General features: G+C 41.5%; 1 protein-coding gene across 2 annotated transcripts in view; it reads right to left on the bottom strand.

Annotated features, from left to right (window-relative positions):
* Positions 1-14,008, bottom strand: part of MB21D2 (Mab-21 domain containing 2) — a 134,830-nt gene that overhangs the window by 81,816 nt on the left and 39,006 nt on the right. The gene's annotated exons all lie outside the window — the stretch shown is intronic.

The following is a 14,008-nucleotide window of genomic DNA, read 5'->3' as shown; positions in this document are numbered from 1 at the left end:
GGGGGACTGATTAGCTTGTATGGAGAAGAAGTGACATTTTATACCAACAAATGAACAGGAGAGGTACGGACAGAATAAAATAAAAAAACCTCACCTCACCTGTGGAGCCAGGGAAGATGATCACAGGAATAAGGAGAGGGAGAGGGCAGAGACAGCATGTTCCAAGGTCAAGTAAGTCAACAGGCTACAGGATCTCCAAGGACCCCATAGAGAGAAGAGGGGGGTGGAGGCTGCAGATGGGTTGGGAAAGGGACAGAGGACTGGTGGCACCTAAAGCCTGGTCCACGGCAATGATTTTTAAGTGAATGATCGTGGGAGCCATGGAAGGTGTTCAGCGGAGACATAACCGTGATAGAGACAACACTGGCTGCGCTGTGGGGAGGGCAATTACTTGGACGCTCCCCAGTGGGTTCACAAGGCACTCAGCACTTTGGTAACTGGCACTCCAGCAACTTGGAATACCCCTGGGTACTAGATAAAGACGTCACAGACGTCATATGGTGCTGAAACAGAAAGAAAAACAATCAGAGTGGTAGACCGAGGCAGAGCTGAACTAATGTCAGACATATTCTAAACATTCCGTTCATTTTCTTTTTTATAATCATGATCTGCGTTTGTCTTTCTCATAACACCAAGGTGAGTGAAGAATCCTTACCTAGCTTGCTGGCTGTTTGGGTTTGGATAAAGGAAAGTTTACTCATTTATTACTCAAGGCTTCATCTGTTTCCAAAAAGGATTTGCGGCAATTTATAATAAAAAAGGTAAAGGAAGACAAACCAAAATGTATCACAGGGTAAAAGGGAGCTTACTGTTTGCCTTTCCACACTACCCCCTAAAGGCAGAAGGACCAAAAGTTACAAAGCTCTGCCTTGATGGCTGAACATTTCAACCCCGAGAAAAGAATTAGGGATGAGGGTTGTACCTCCTAGGGTGATAACTAAAATTAAGAAACAGAATCAGGTTCTAAGTTCTTTCTGGGCTCATCTCTGAACAAGCCCCTCTCCCCATCAGGAGAACAAAACAGAACAACAGCAAAATCGCTAACTGAGAGCAGTAAAGATTCCACCCTAGGTCTTTAAGAACAGAGGCCACAGCCAAGGTTTCATCCTCCTACACACACACACACACACACAAACAAACACTCGTTAGTGACACCATTAGATCCTGACCTCTGTTCCCTCTTCCCTTAGGAGGCCCAGTATAAGTGATTCATTAGCTCCCAGTAGATTAGTCCAACAGATCCCCAAGTTGGCAATGCTCAGCAAAACCTCAAACATGAACTTCACAAGTTTAGAAGACACACACCCCAGGTAAATGACAAAAACAACTGCACCCCCTACCTAAACACTCCTGTCCTGTGCACCATCGCCGCGGGGAGTGCTAATGTGGTTCCCTCCCTTCTCCCTCCAAAATGACACCCTTTCCCCTGGCTCCACCTGCCTCCCCAACCTTGACAATGGCTAAAATAGAAAGGCCACTGAAGGAATATACAATTACTGTGATTTGATTACATTAGACCGGAAACACCTAAAGCTTCATCAACTACAGGTAGAATTTCTAGAATGATAGTACTCAGTAATTGGAAGAACCCATGGAAATCTCCCAAATTCATCATGGTATAGCACACAAAAGAAAGATGCAATTATTTATCCAATAGTGGGGTGGACAGGAAGAGGCTTCTCAAGCCAGAAATATCCAGTCTCAGGAGGTCTACGTGCCATCCCCAGCTCAGAGCTGAAAAGCTCTGCCTGAGGGATAGCTGAGCCCAGCTCAGCCCTTTGCTTCTTCCCACCTCCACCACTCACCCTGCTTTGCAGCTGGAGAAAGCCCCTGTGCTCCTTTCCTGTCCTTCCTCCCAGTCCTGGCTCTGCTATCACTCTTCCCTGCTGTCCCCCGTCACTCCCAGGAAGCAGAAGATTCCCTTCGGACAGGGCTTGTGTTCCCTTTAGCACTGGCACAATGCCTGCTGTTTATTTATTTATTTTTTATTTCAAGTTAACGTGAGGGTACAACCAGGTCAAAATATTTGAATTTGTTAGAGTCCCTCTTGTAGTTATGACCGACACTCAAAAGGTGTGCCAAACGCCCCCACGCCGTGCCCAGTCAGTGGGTGTCCCTACCCTCCTCCCCTGTCCCCGTCTCTTGTTCCCGTTCCCCCCAACTGGCATTGAAATGAGTTTTTCTCATATTTGGCCATGTACTAGATCATCCACTGGCCTCATATTAGTACTGAGTACATTGGATTCTTGCTTCTCCATTCTTGTGATACTTTACTAAGAAGAATGTGTTTCAACTCCATTCAGGATAATACAAAAGATGTGAAGTCACCATCTTCTTATGGCTGAATAGTATTCCCAAGTATGCATAAACTACAATTTGTTAATCCATCCCTGAGTTGATGGGCATTTAGGGTAAAATGTTTATTGATTCCCAATAGAAATAATGGTGGTATCTACCCAAAGAAAGAATCTTCAGAGCAGCATTATTCATAATAGCCCCAAACCAAAGCAACCAAGTACTCCATCAAACATGGAATGGATACCTTCTCTCCGCCAGGGCAACTACTGGCTCCGGCCTGGGGCAGAGAACCCGAGAGCCTGGTAGCCGCCACCGCCGCCCGCCAAGGCTGTGCAGCGCCTGGTGTGCCGCCCCTCCCCGCATCCAACAGGATGCTAACCGCCCACCGGCCCAGTCCTCCTTGGCAGCGCAACCCCTGAACCCGCCAACACGTGCCAGGTGCTACCGCTGGGAGCCGCGAGCCCTCACCTGGGCTGCAGCCGCAGAGGCTCAGCTAGCCCGGGCCAGAGGACCTCTACTGGAGTTGGAGAGGCACACGCGGAGCGAGCCGGCTGGGGAGCAAGATGGTGGCCGAGTAACAGCTTCCTTGCATATGGGGACGAGTAACAGCTTCTGGGCACCGTGAGTCTGGGGAGATAGGACTCCAGGCATCTCTGGCTGGTGGGATCTGCCTATCATCACCCCTGCCAGGATACAAGGAGTCAGCGAGAGACTTCTGGACCCCAAGAGGAAGACTAAAACAGTGGAAAACCGGCAAGTGGTCGCGTGCGTTCAATCTGTCTAAATCCGCCCACAACTGTAAATTCAGTAGCAGCGAGACTGCAAACCAGAAAGGCCTTACCTGTGAACTGTTCTGGTGTCTTTAGACTTGGCACTCAGTTGAACTGCCTTGGGGAGAGCCTGAGCGGGAGTGCGGAGAACTTTGGCCTTTGTCTAGGGCCCCAGTCTGAGCCACTGAGCCGGACGGAGCTAATAGTGTTTGGCTGTGGGTCACAGGGAGCCATTGTGAGCCATCTGCCCTCAGGGTCGCAGAGCTAGAATTGGGTGGGAGCTGGTAACCCAGCAACCAAGTACCTAAGGGTGGGGTCTGAGCCGCCTTGCAGCCCTAACCCTCAGGGGCAGAGTGAGACCAGTTTTGGCACACTGGATAAGTGGATAGCCACTTCAGCAGTGATTCCAGCGACAAGCACTTTCCTGGCAAAGCTTCTGCTCAGCAAGTGAACAAGTTCAAAGTGTCTTTTAAGTGGGCTGAAGAGAGATTTAGGGTGTCTACCTACTGGGGTTTGAGAAATCAGCAGTCTCCAGTCGTATCAGAACTGTGATTCACATCTCATACACCAGAAGACCACGTGTTGCCCAGACAATATTCAATAACATATACATACTGCTTTGTTTTTGGCTGTGTTGTTTTTTTTTTTTTTTGGTTTGGTTGTTTTTTTTCGTTTGTTTATTTTGATGTCATTGATGTTGTTTTCTTTTTTAAGTTCAACCTTTTCCATACAGATCCTTTTTCTTTCTCAATTTTTCTAGTTCAATTATAATTTCCCATTACTGCCTTTTTCAATAATTAGAACTTCATTCTTGCTAGTGTTTCTACCACTATTACTTGGTTTTCCACCCAATTTTATCCCATAAAGTTTTATGTTTGCTTCTTTTGGTTTGATTTATAGCATTTTTGTCTTTCCTCTCTACTTGGTGGAGGTGGGGTACAGTGTCTGAACAGGGTGGCAAAGACCTGCTGACCTCAAGGGAACCACCCAACTGGGCAGCCCCAGAAGGTGGGGTTTCTTTAAGGGGGTGCAAAGTACCCTACTGTACACCTATATTGCTCTGTCTACCTCTTTCTGTGCCACTCTTCTTTTTGTCAATATTCCTTTCACCCACAACCTCTCCTTTCTCTATTTTTCTTTGTTTTTCTTATCACTCGGTCCTCCTTCCTTTCATCCCTTTTTTGCTCTTCAACCTTCTCACCCTTCTGGTCCTGTAACCCTTAGTCCACAGGCACGAGAACTTAAAGAGCAAGAGGAAGTGAAAGGAAAATTAGAGCAAGGAAACAGATAAAAGAAATCACTCATGAGGAAGAATCAGCAGAAAACTCCAGGCAACATGAAGAACCAGTCCAGAACAACCCCGCCAAGGAACCATGACGTAGCTACTGCAGATGATTTCACCTATGAAGAAATGATAGGAATGTCAGAAAGGGAATTTAGAATACACATGTTGAAAACAATGAAAGAAATGATGGAAACAATGAAGGAAACTGCTAATAAAGTGGAAAATAACCAAAAGGAAATCCAAAAACAGAATCAAATAAGAGATGAACGATATGAAGAATATAAAAAGGATATAGCAGAGCTGAAGGAACTGAAACAGTCAATTAGGGAACTTAAAGATGCAATGGAAAGTATCACCAACAGGTTAGACCATGCAGAAGAAAGAATTTCAGAAGTAGAAGACAAAGTTCTTGAGATAACTCAGATAGTAAAAGAGGCAGAAAAGAAGAGAGAGAAAGCAGATCGTTCACTGTCACAATTATGGGACTTTATGAAGCGTTCCAACATATGAGTTATAGGAATTCCAAAAGGGGAAGAAGAATGCCCCAGAGGAATGGAAGCCATACTACAGAATATTATAAAAGAAAATTTCCCAAATATCACCAAAGATTCTGAAACACTGCTTTCAGAGGGATATCGGACCCGAGGTCGCCTCAACTCTAACCGAGCTTCTCCAAGACACATTGTGATGAACCTGTCCAAAGTCAAGACAAAAGAAAAGATTCTGCAAGCTGCCAGGAGTAAGCGCCAGTTGACCTACAGGGGCAAATCCATCAGAGTGACCGCAGACTTCTCTAATGAAACTTTCCAAGCAAGAAGACAATGGTCATCTACCTTTAATCTACTTAAACAGAACAATTTCCAGCCCAGAATTCTGTACCCTGCTAACCTAAGCTTCAAAATTGACGGAGAAATCAAATCATTTACGGATATACAAACATTGAGGAAATTCGCCACAACAAGAACAGCTCTACAGGAAATACTTCAACCTGTTCTGCACACTGACCACCACAATGGATCAGCAGCAAAGTAAGAACTCAGAAATTAAAGTAGAGAACCTAACCTCCACACTCATGCAAAAGATAAAACTAAGCAATGGACTCTCACAAAATAAGACGAATAGAATACTACCACACTTATCAATTATCTCAATAAATGTTAATGGCTTGAATTCCCCACTGAAGAGACATAGATTGGTTGACTGGATTAAAAAACACAAGCCATCCATTTGCTGTCTGCAAGAAACACACCTGGCTTCAAAAGACAAATTAAAGCTCTGAGTCAAGGGTTGGAAGACAATTTTTCAGGCAAATGGAATTCAGAAGAAAAGAGGAGTTGCCATTTTATTTTCAGATACATGTGGATTTAAAGCAACTAAAGTCAAAAAAGACAAAGATGGTCACTTTATATTGGTCAAAGGAAAAATACAACAAGAAGACATTTCAATTCTAAATATTTATGCACCCAATTTAAATGCTCCCAGATTCTTGAAGCAGACCTTACTCAGTCTGAGCAATATGATATCTGATAATACCATAATGATAGAGGACTTTAACACTCCTCTTACACAGCTAGACAGATCCTCTAAACAGAAATTAAACAAAGATATAAGAGATTTAAATGAGACCCTAGAACAACTGTGCTTGATAGACGCATATAGAACACTCCATCCCAAAGATAAAGAATATACATTCTTCTGATCACCCCATGGAACAGTCTCCAAAATTGATCATATCCTGGGACACAAAACAAATATCAACAGAATCAAAAGAATTGAAATTTTACCTTCTATCTTCTCAGACCATAAGGCACTAAAGGTGGAACTCAACTCTAACAAAAACGCTCGACCCCACCCAAAGGCATGGAAATTAAACAATCTTCTGTTGAATAACAGATGGGTGAAGGAAGAAATAAAACAGGAAATCATTAACTTCCTTGAGCATAACAACAATGAAGACACAAGCTACCAAAACCTCTGGGATACTGCAAAAGCAGTTTTGAGAGGAAAATTCATCGCTTTAGATGCCTACATTCGAAAAACAGAAAGAGAGCACATCAACAATCTCACAAGAGATCTTATGGAATTGGAAAAAGAAGAACAATCTAAGCCTAATCTCAGTAGAAGAAAAGAAATATCCAAAATCAAATCAGAGATCAATGAAATTGAAAACAAAAGAATCATTCAGAAAATTAATGAAACAAGGAGTTGTTTTTTGAAAAAAATAAATAAAATAGATAAACCATTGGCCAGACTAACAAGGAATAGAAAAGTAAAATCTCTAGTAACCTTGGGCGGCGCCTGTGGCTCAGTCGGTAGGGTGCCGGCCCCATATACGGAGGGTGACGGGTTCAAACCTGGCCCTGGCCAAACTGCAACCAAAAAATAGCTGGGCGTTGTGGCAGGCGCCTGTAGTCCCAGCTACTTGGGAGGCTGAGGCAAGAGAATCGCTGAAGCCCAGGAGTTGGAGGTTGCTGTGAGCAGTGTGAGGCCATGGCACTCTACCAAGGGCCATAAAGTGAGACTCTGTCTCTACAAAAAAAAAAAAAAAAATCTCTAGTAACCTCAATTAGAAATGATAAACGGGAAATAACAACTGATCCCACAGAGATACAAGAGATCCTCTCTGAATAATACCAGAAACTCCATGCCCAGAAATTTGACAATGTGAAGGAAATGGATCAATATTTGTAATCACACCCTCTCCCTACACTCAGCCAGGAAGAAATACAGCTCCTGAACAGACCAATTTCAAGCACTGAGATCAAAGAAACAATAAAAAAATCTTCCAATCAAAAGATGCCCTGGTCCAGATGGCTTCACTCCAGAATTCTATCAAACCTTCAAGGAACAGCTTATTCCTGTACTGCAGAAATTATTCCAAAAAATTGAGGAAGAAGGAATCTTCCCCAACACATTCTATGAAGCAAACATCACCCTGATACCAAAACCGGGAAAAGACCCAAACAAAAAGGAGAATTTCAGACCAATCTCACTCATGAATATAGATGCAAAAATTCTCAACAAAATCCTAGCCAATAGATTACAGCTTATCATCAAAAAAGTCATTCATCATGATCAAGTAGGCTTCATCCCAGGGATCCAAGGCTGGTTTAACATACCAAGTCCATAAACGTTAACCACCATATTAACAGAGGCAAAAATAAAGATCACATGATCCTCTCAATAGATGCAGAAAAAGCATTTGATAAAATCCAGCATCCTTTTCTAATTAGAACACTGAAGAGTATAGGCAGAGGTGGCACATTTCTAAAACTGATTGAAGCTATCTATGACAAACACACAGCCAGTATTTTACTGAATGGAGTAAAACTGAAAGCTTTTCCTCTTAGAACTGGAACCAGACGAGGTTGTCCTCTGTCACCTTTACTATTCAACGTAGTGCTGGAAGTTGTAGCCAATACAATTAGGCAAGACAAGGAAATAAAGGGAATCCAAATGGGAGCAGAGGAGGTCAAACTCTCCCTCTTTGCTGACGACATGATCTTATACTTAGAGAACCCCAAAGACTCAACCACAAGACTCCTAGTAGTCATCAAAAAATACAGTAATGTTTCAGGATATAAAATCAATGTCCACAAGTCAGTAGCCTTTGTGTACACCAATAACAGTCAATATGAGAAGCCAATTAAGGACACAACTCCCTTCACCATAGTTTCAAAGAAAATGAAATACCTAGGAATATTCCTAACGAAGGAGGTGAAGGACCTCTATAAAGAAAACTGTGAAATCCTCAGAAAGGAAATAGCAGAGGATATTAACAAATGGAAGAACATACCATGCTCATGGATGGGAAGAATCAACATTGTTAAAATGTCTATACTTCCCAAAGCAATCTACCTATTCAATGCCATTCCTATCAAAATACCAATATCGTACTTTCAAGATTTGGAAAAAATGATTCTGCGTTTTGTATGGAACCGGAAAAAAACCCGTATAGCTAAGGCAGTTCTTAGTAACAAAATTAAAGCTGGGGGCATCAGCATACCAGATTTTAGGCTGTACTACAAAGCCATAGTACTCAAGACAGCATGGTACTGGCACAAAAACAGAGACATAGACACTTGGAATCAAATTGAAAACCAAGAAATGAAACTAACATCTTACAACCACCTAATCTTCGATAAACCAAACAAGAACATACCTTGGGGGAAAGACTCCCTATTCAATAAATGGCGTTGGGAGAACTGGATGTCTACATGTAAAAGACTGAAACTGGACCCACACCTTTCCCCACTCACAAAAATTGATTCAAGATGGATAAAGGACTTAAGTTTAAGGCATGAAACAATAAAAATCCTCCAAGAAAGCATAGGAAAAACACTGGAAGATATTGGCCTGGGGAAAGACTTCATGAAGAAGACTGCCATGGCAATTGCAACCACAACAAAAATAAACAAATGGGACCTCATTAAACAGGAAAGCTTCTGTACAGCTAAGGAGACAATAACCAAAGCAAAGAGACAACCTACACAGTGGGAAAGGATATTTGCATATTTTCGATCAGACAAAAGCTTGATAACTAGGATCTATAGAGAATTCAAATTAATCCACATGAAAAAAGCCAACAATCCCATATATCAATGGGCAAGAGACATGAATAGAACCTTCTCTAAAGATGACACATGAATGGCTAACAAACACGTGAAAAAATGTTCATCATCTCTATATATTAGAGAAATGCAAATCAAAACAAAACAACCCTGAGATATCATCTAACCCCAGTGAGAATGGCCCACATCAGAAAATCTCAAAACTGCAGATGCTGGCGTGGATGTGGAGAGAAGGGAACACTTTGACACTGCTGGTGGGACTGCAAACTAGTACAACCTTTCTGGAAGGAAGTATGGAGAAACCTCAAAGCACTCAAGCTAGACCTCCCATTTGATCCTGCAATCCCATTACTGGGCATCTACCCAGAAGGAAAAAAATCCTTTTATCAGAAGGACGCTTGTACTAGACTGTTTATTGCAGATCAATTTACAATCGCCAAAATGTGAAAACAGCCTAAATGTCCACCAACCCAGGAATGGATTAACAAGCTGTGGTATATGTATACCATGGAATACTATTCAGCCATTAAAAAAAATGGAGACTTTACATCCTTCGTATTAACCTGGATGGAAGTGGAAGACATTATTCTTAGTAAAGCATTACAAGAATGGAGAAGCATGAATCCTATGTACTCAATTTTGATATGAGGACAATTAATGACAATTAAGGTTATGGGGGGGGAAGCAGAAAGAGGGACAGAGGGAGGGGGGTGGGGCCTTGGTGTGTGTCACACTTTATGGGGGCAAGACATGATTGCAAGAGGGACTTTACCTAACAATTGCAATCAGTGTAACCTGGCTTATTGTACCCTCAATGAATCCCCAACAATAAAAAAAAAAAAAAAGAAAAGAAAAAAAAATGTAAATGTGGAGAACTTCTGAAATGCTAGGTTATATGGTAACTCTCTATTTTAACTTTTTGAGAAATTATAAAACTACTTTCCATAGCAGCTGCACCAATTTACCTAGGTAGCAATTAATATACTCTCTGTCTCTACAGTCTGGACATTTCATATGTACAAAATCATGAGCTTTTGTGTCTGGCTGTTTTCACTTAGCATAATGTTTTCAAGGTTCATTCATGTTGTAGCATGTATCAATAAATTGTTCCTTTTTCTGACTGAAAAAAAAAAATGGAATGGATAAATAAATGTCACCGTACATTCGTTCATACTCTGAAATACCGCACAGCAATAGTATTTCCAGATTTCTGTCAGATATTAATCTGTGGGATTCAGAACTGAGAAAACAGGAAAAAAATAACTTTCATTATATTCTTTCTCATTTAAAAAACTGTTTAATAAAAAGGAAATATTAAAGTTATATATTGTTTGCAATGGTCTGTACCTTAAAGCAAATATCTCAACACAGAAAATGCTAGTGAACATCCTTAGTTCCTAGTTAAATAACAAAACGAGATGCTCTCCTAGCAAGGTTCATAGCACTACCCAGAATCACATGTTGAAATTGTCAATGAACAAATTTACTTCCAGAAGTTAGTATTTATTGGCAGCCACTCACAGGACTTGTATCGAGTGTACTGAGTGTATTATAAAAAGACATTAATATCATAGTTATTTCATTTGCAAGAATGACTTACCAGTAGCATCTGAGAGGGCCTGGAGCAAACATCTACAACAAGGCCAGAGCCACAAGCAAGGTGACCAGAGAGACTGTGGCCACTTTTCTCTTAGGACAGAAGCACTGACCTTCATCTTCCTCCTCCCTGTAGCCCCTGCCCTTGCTCTCCACTTCATGTCCGTCGTGTGTTCCTCCCAACCCATAATGTCTGTACAATGACTGCCAAGCTTTAATTATCATAGGAGAATTATAATTCTCGCACATTTTCCTGAGTAATGTCTCTCAGGATTACAAAAAACATATTTCTTGAAAAACACCAGGAAGAAATTTACCCACGGAAATAATACCAAAGAAAAATAATGGGCCGGGTGCGGTGGCTCACACCTGTAATCCTAGCACTCTCGGAGGCTGAGGCAGGTGGACTGCCTGAGCTCACTGGTTTCAGAGCAGCTTGAGCAAGAGAGATAGATCCTCCCGCCATCCTCTCACCCCATCTCTAAAAAAAAATAAATAAATAAAATAGCCAGGGGTTGTGGGAGGCGCCTAGCATGTGAGTAGCATCCTAGCTACTCGGGAGGCTGAGGCTGGAGGATTGCAGCTACGCAGGAGACTGAGGCTGGAGGATTGCTCAAGCCCAAGAGTTTGAGGTTGCTGTGAGCTGTGATGCCATGCACTCAACTGAGGCCAATAAAGTAAGACTCTGTCTCAAAAAAAGAAAGAAAGAAAAGAAAAGAAAAGAGAAAGAATGAACTACTGCTTTAAGTAAACAACATTAAATCTTGTGGACAATAATGACTGAAAGGAGTGAGACACACAAGAATACACATCATAGGATTCGATTTACAAGAAGATCAGAACAGACAGCATTCACTGATACAACAAAAGTCCCCACAGCACTTGCTTAGGGTGGGGGCAAGAAGCAGTGGATGGAAAGGACACAAGAAGTCTTCCAGAGTGCTGGAAATTTCTACATGTAGACCTGGGTAGTAGTTACACAAGTGTACCTGGGTTATAATGAAAGTTTTGAGATACACAAAAATCAAGAAACATAAAATCTGCGTGCACAGAAACAAATACAGCCCTCCCAGCAACACCAATAAGCCAAGCGAGTGGAAACCGGCACATGTGAATCAGAAAGGACGCTGTAGATTGTGTCTCTTGTAAGTGAAAATAATGGACCATAACACAGTGTCTCAACATTTTCATAGTGACCCACTTATACTATGCAAACACTTACAGAGCTGGACACAAAATGTTTGCCCTTTATCAACCCAAATTTGTACCTCAGTTTAAAACAAGACAAATTTTTATTGAATGATACTCTGAATGTATCAATCAATAAATAAATGGAGCCAGAACCAGAATGAAGGTCTAGTTCCTAAAGCCCTATCACTAAGTTTCACACACTACCAAACTTAAGCAAGATACATTAATGAAAGCTCACACTGGCTTATGTTTAAATAAACAAAATAATCCACCAACAAAAATGTACTCCAGCAACCACTCCACTAATCCCAGTTTCCCAAATCCAGCTCTCTATCCTAAAACACTTACTTTATTATACTATCTGGTCTAGTTGCCTATCTAGTGCTTTCTGTTAAAACACTCTTAAAAATAACTTTAAAATGCTCATTATCCCTGGGCAGCGCCTGGGGCTCAAAGGAGTAGGGTGCCGGTCCCATATGCCAGAGGTGGCAGGTACAAACCCAGCCCTGGCCAAAAACTGCAAAAAAATAAACAAAAAAATGCTCATTATCCCTAACCATTAGAGAAATGCAAATCAAAACCACCCTGAGATATCACCTAAAACCAGTAAGATTAGCCCACATCACAAAGTCCCAAAACTGCAGATACTGGTGTGGATGTGGAGAAAAGGAAACACTTTTACACTGTAGGTGGGACTACAACTAATACAGGCTCTGTGTAAAGAAGTATGGAGAATCCTCAAAGAACCAAACTAGACTTTCCATTTGATCCTGCAATCTCATTACTAGGTATCTACCCAGAAGTAAAAGATAATAAAGACTTTTGCACTAGAATGTTTACTGCAGCTCAATTCACAATCTCCAAGATATGGAATCAACCAAGTGCCCATTAACCCATGAATGGATTAATAAACTGTGGTATAGGTACACCATGGAATACTATTTAGCCACAAAAAGATGGTGACATCTTTTATATTAACTTGGATAGAATTGAAGATCATTCTCCCTAGTAAGTATCACATGAATGGAAAAGCAAGTATCTAATGTATTCAATACCAATATGAAACTAGTAAATAAACAACTATGTGCCCACACAAGAAAAAAATACAATTACACTTAAGTGGAGGGAGGGGGAGAAGGAAAGGGAATTGGTAAGCTCTCTCCTAATGGGCACAACGTAAGGGTATATAGCACACCTCCTGGGTGAAGGGCTCCACTACAGCTCGGTCTTTACCTAACACATGCAAACAGTGTAACCCCAATTGTTTGTACCCTCATATTAATCTGAAATATAAAAAAAAATAATAACTTGATGTGGCTCTTGTCTGGGCTGGTTATCCTCTGCCCGTCTACATTGACTTTCTCCCCACTCTGTGCCCTGGAAAGCTGACCTCTGTGGAGCATTCGCAGGCTCCACTGCCTGCTGCCTTCTAGTAGTAGGATCCAGCCAGTGGGGTTAAAATCAGAGAAAGATCAGAAGAATTGAGGAATATAAGCTTGAGGCTGTTTTCCTCAACTAACCTCTCAATGTGTCCATCACAACCAAATGATTTCCCAGTTTCAGAAACCTCTCTCCCCCCAGCCCCATTAGGCCAAGAAATGCTTCACAGTCACTTGCACAGTGGAGTAACCATCGTGATGGTTTCCTTTCATCCTGACTATATCTTTGCAAACTGTCTCTATACAAAACCCCTTCCACTTGCCCTATTTGGATGTGCCACTTGCTTCTTACTGGGATCCTGAGCTGTTGAATCTACAATATAAAAAGAATGTGCTGCACCGTGTTTATTACCTCCACTGCAGTTTTTTCTGAGACACTATTTATTACTTATTGAATACGTTATCCAGACAGCTATTCCCCCACTCTCCAAATGTCAGCTTCATGAGGACTGTTTAACAGTTCTCAAATACAGTCTACCGGCTGATCTCAAATTTTACAGTACAAATCCTTTTAACAAAGGAATTTGGTCTGTTAAGATTGGGTCCAGTTTAGGGGCCACACTTGGGGGATCCAGAGGTGTGGCCTGGAGGCTACAGGTTCCCCAGTCCTGAAAGATACTCAGCTGTTCCTTGAACGAATGAATGAACAGATGGATGAATGAGTAGATATGGTAAAATAGCTGGTGAAATTAAAAAGTTAGGAAAGAGGACACAAGTTAGGATTACCATATGGGCATGTAGAGAAAAGGTACTAAAAAACATAAAGCCTGAATTTTTATTGTTGTTATATGGAAAGACTGTGAGTGGATTTTTAAATTTTAATTTTTCATTAAATTTTCTGTGTCTACACAGCAATAA

The sequence above is a fragment of the Nycticebus coucang genome, chromosome 16 (assembly GCF_027406575.1).
Source record: "Nycticebus coucang isolate mNycCou1 chromosome 16, mNycCou1.pri, whole genome shotgun sequence".
NCBI lineage: Eukaryota > Metazoa > Chordata > Mammalia > Primates > Lorisidae > Nycticebus > Nycticebus coucang.
This window is presented reverse-complemented; position numbering and strand designations above follow the sequence as displayed.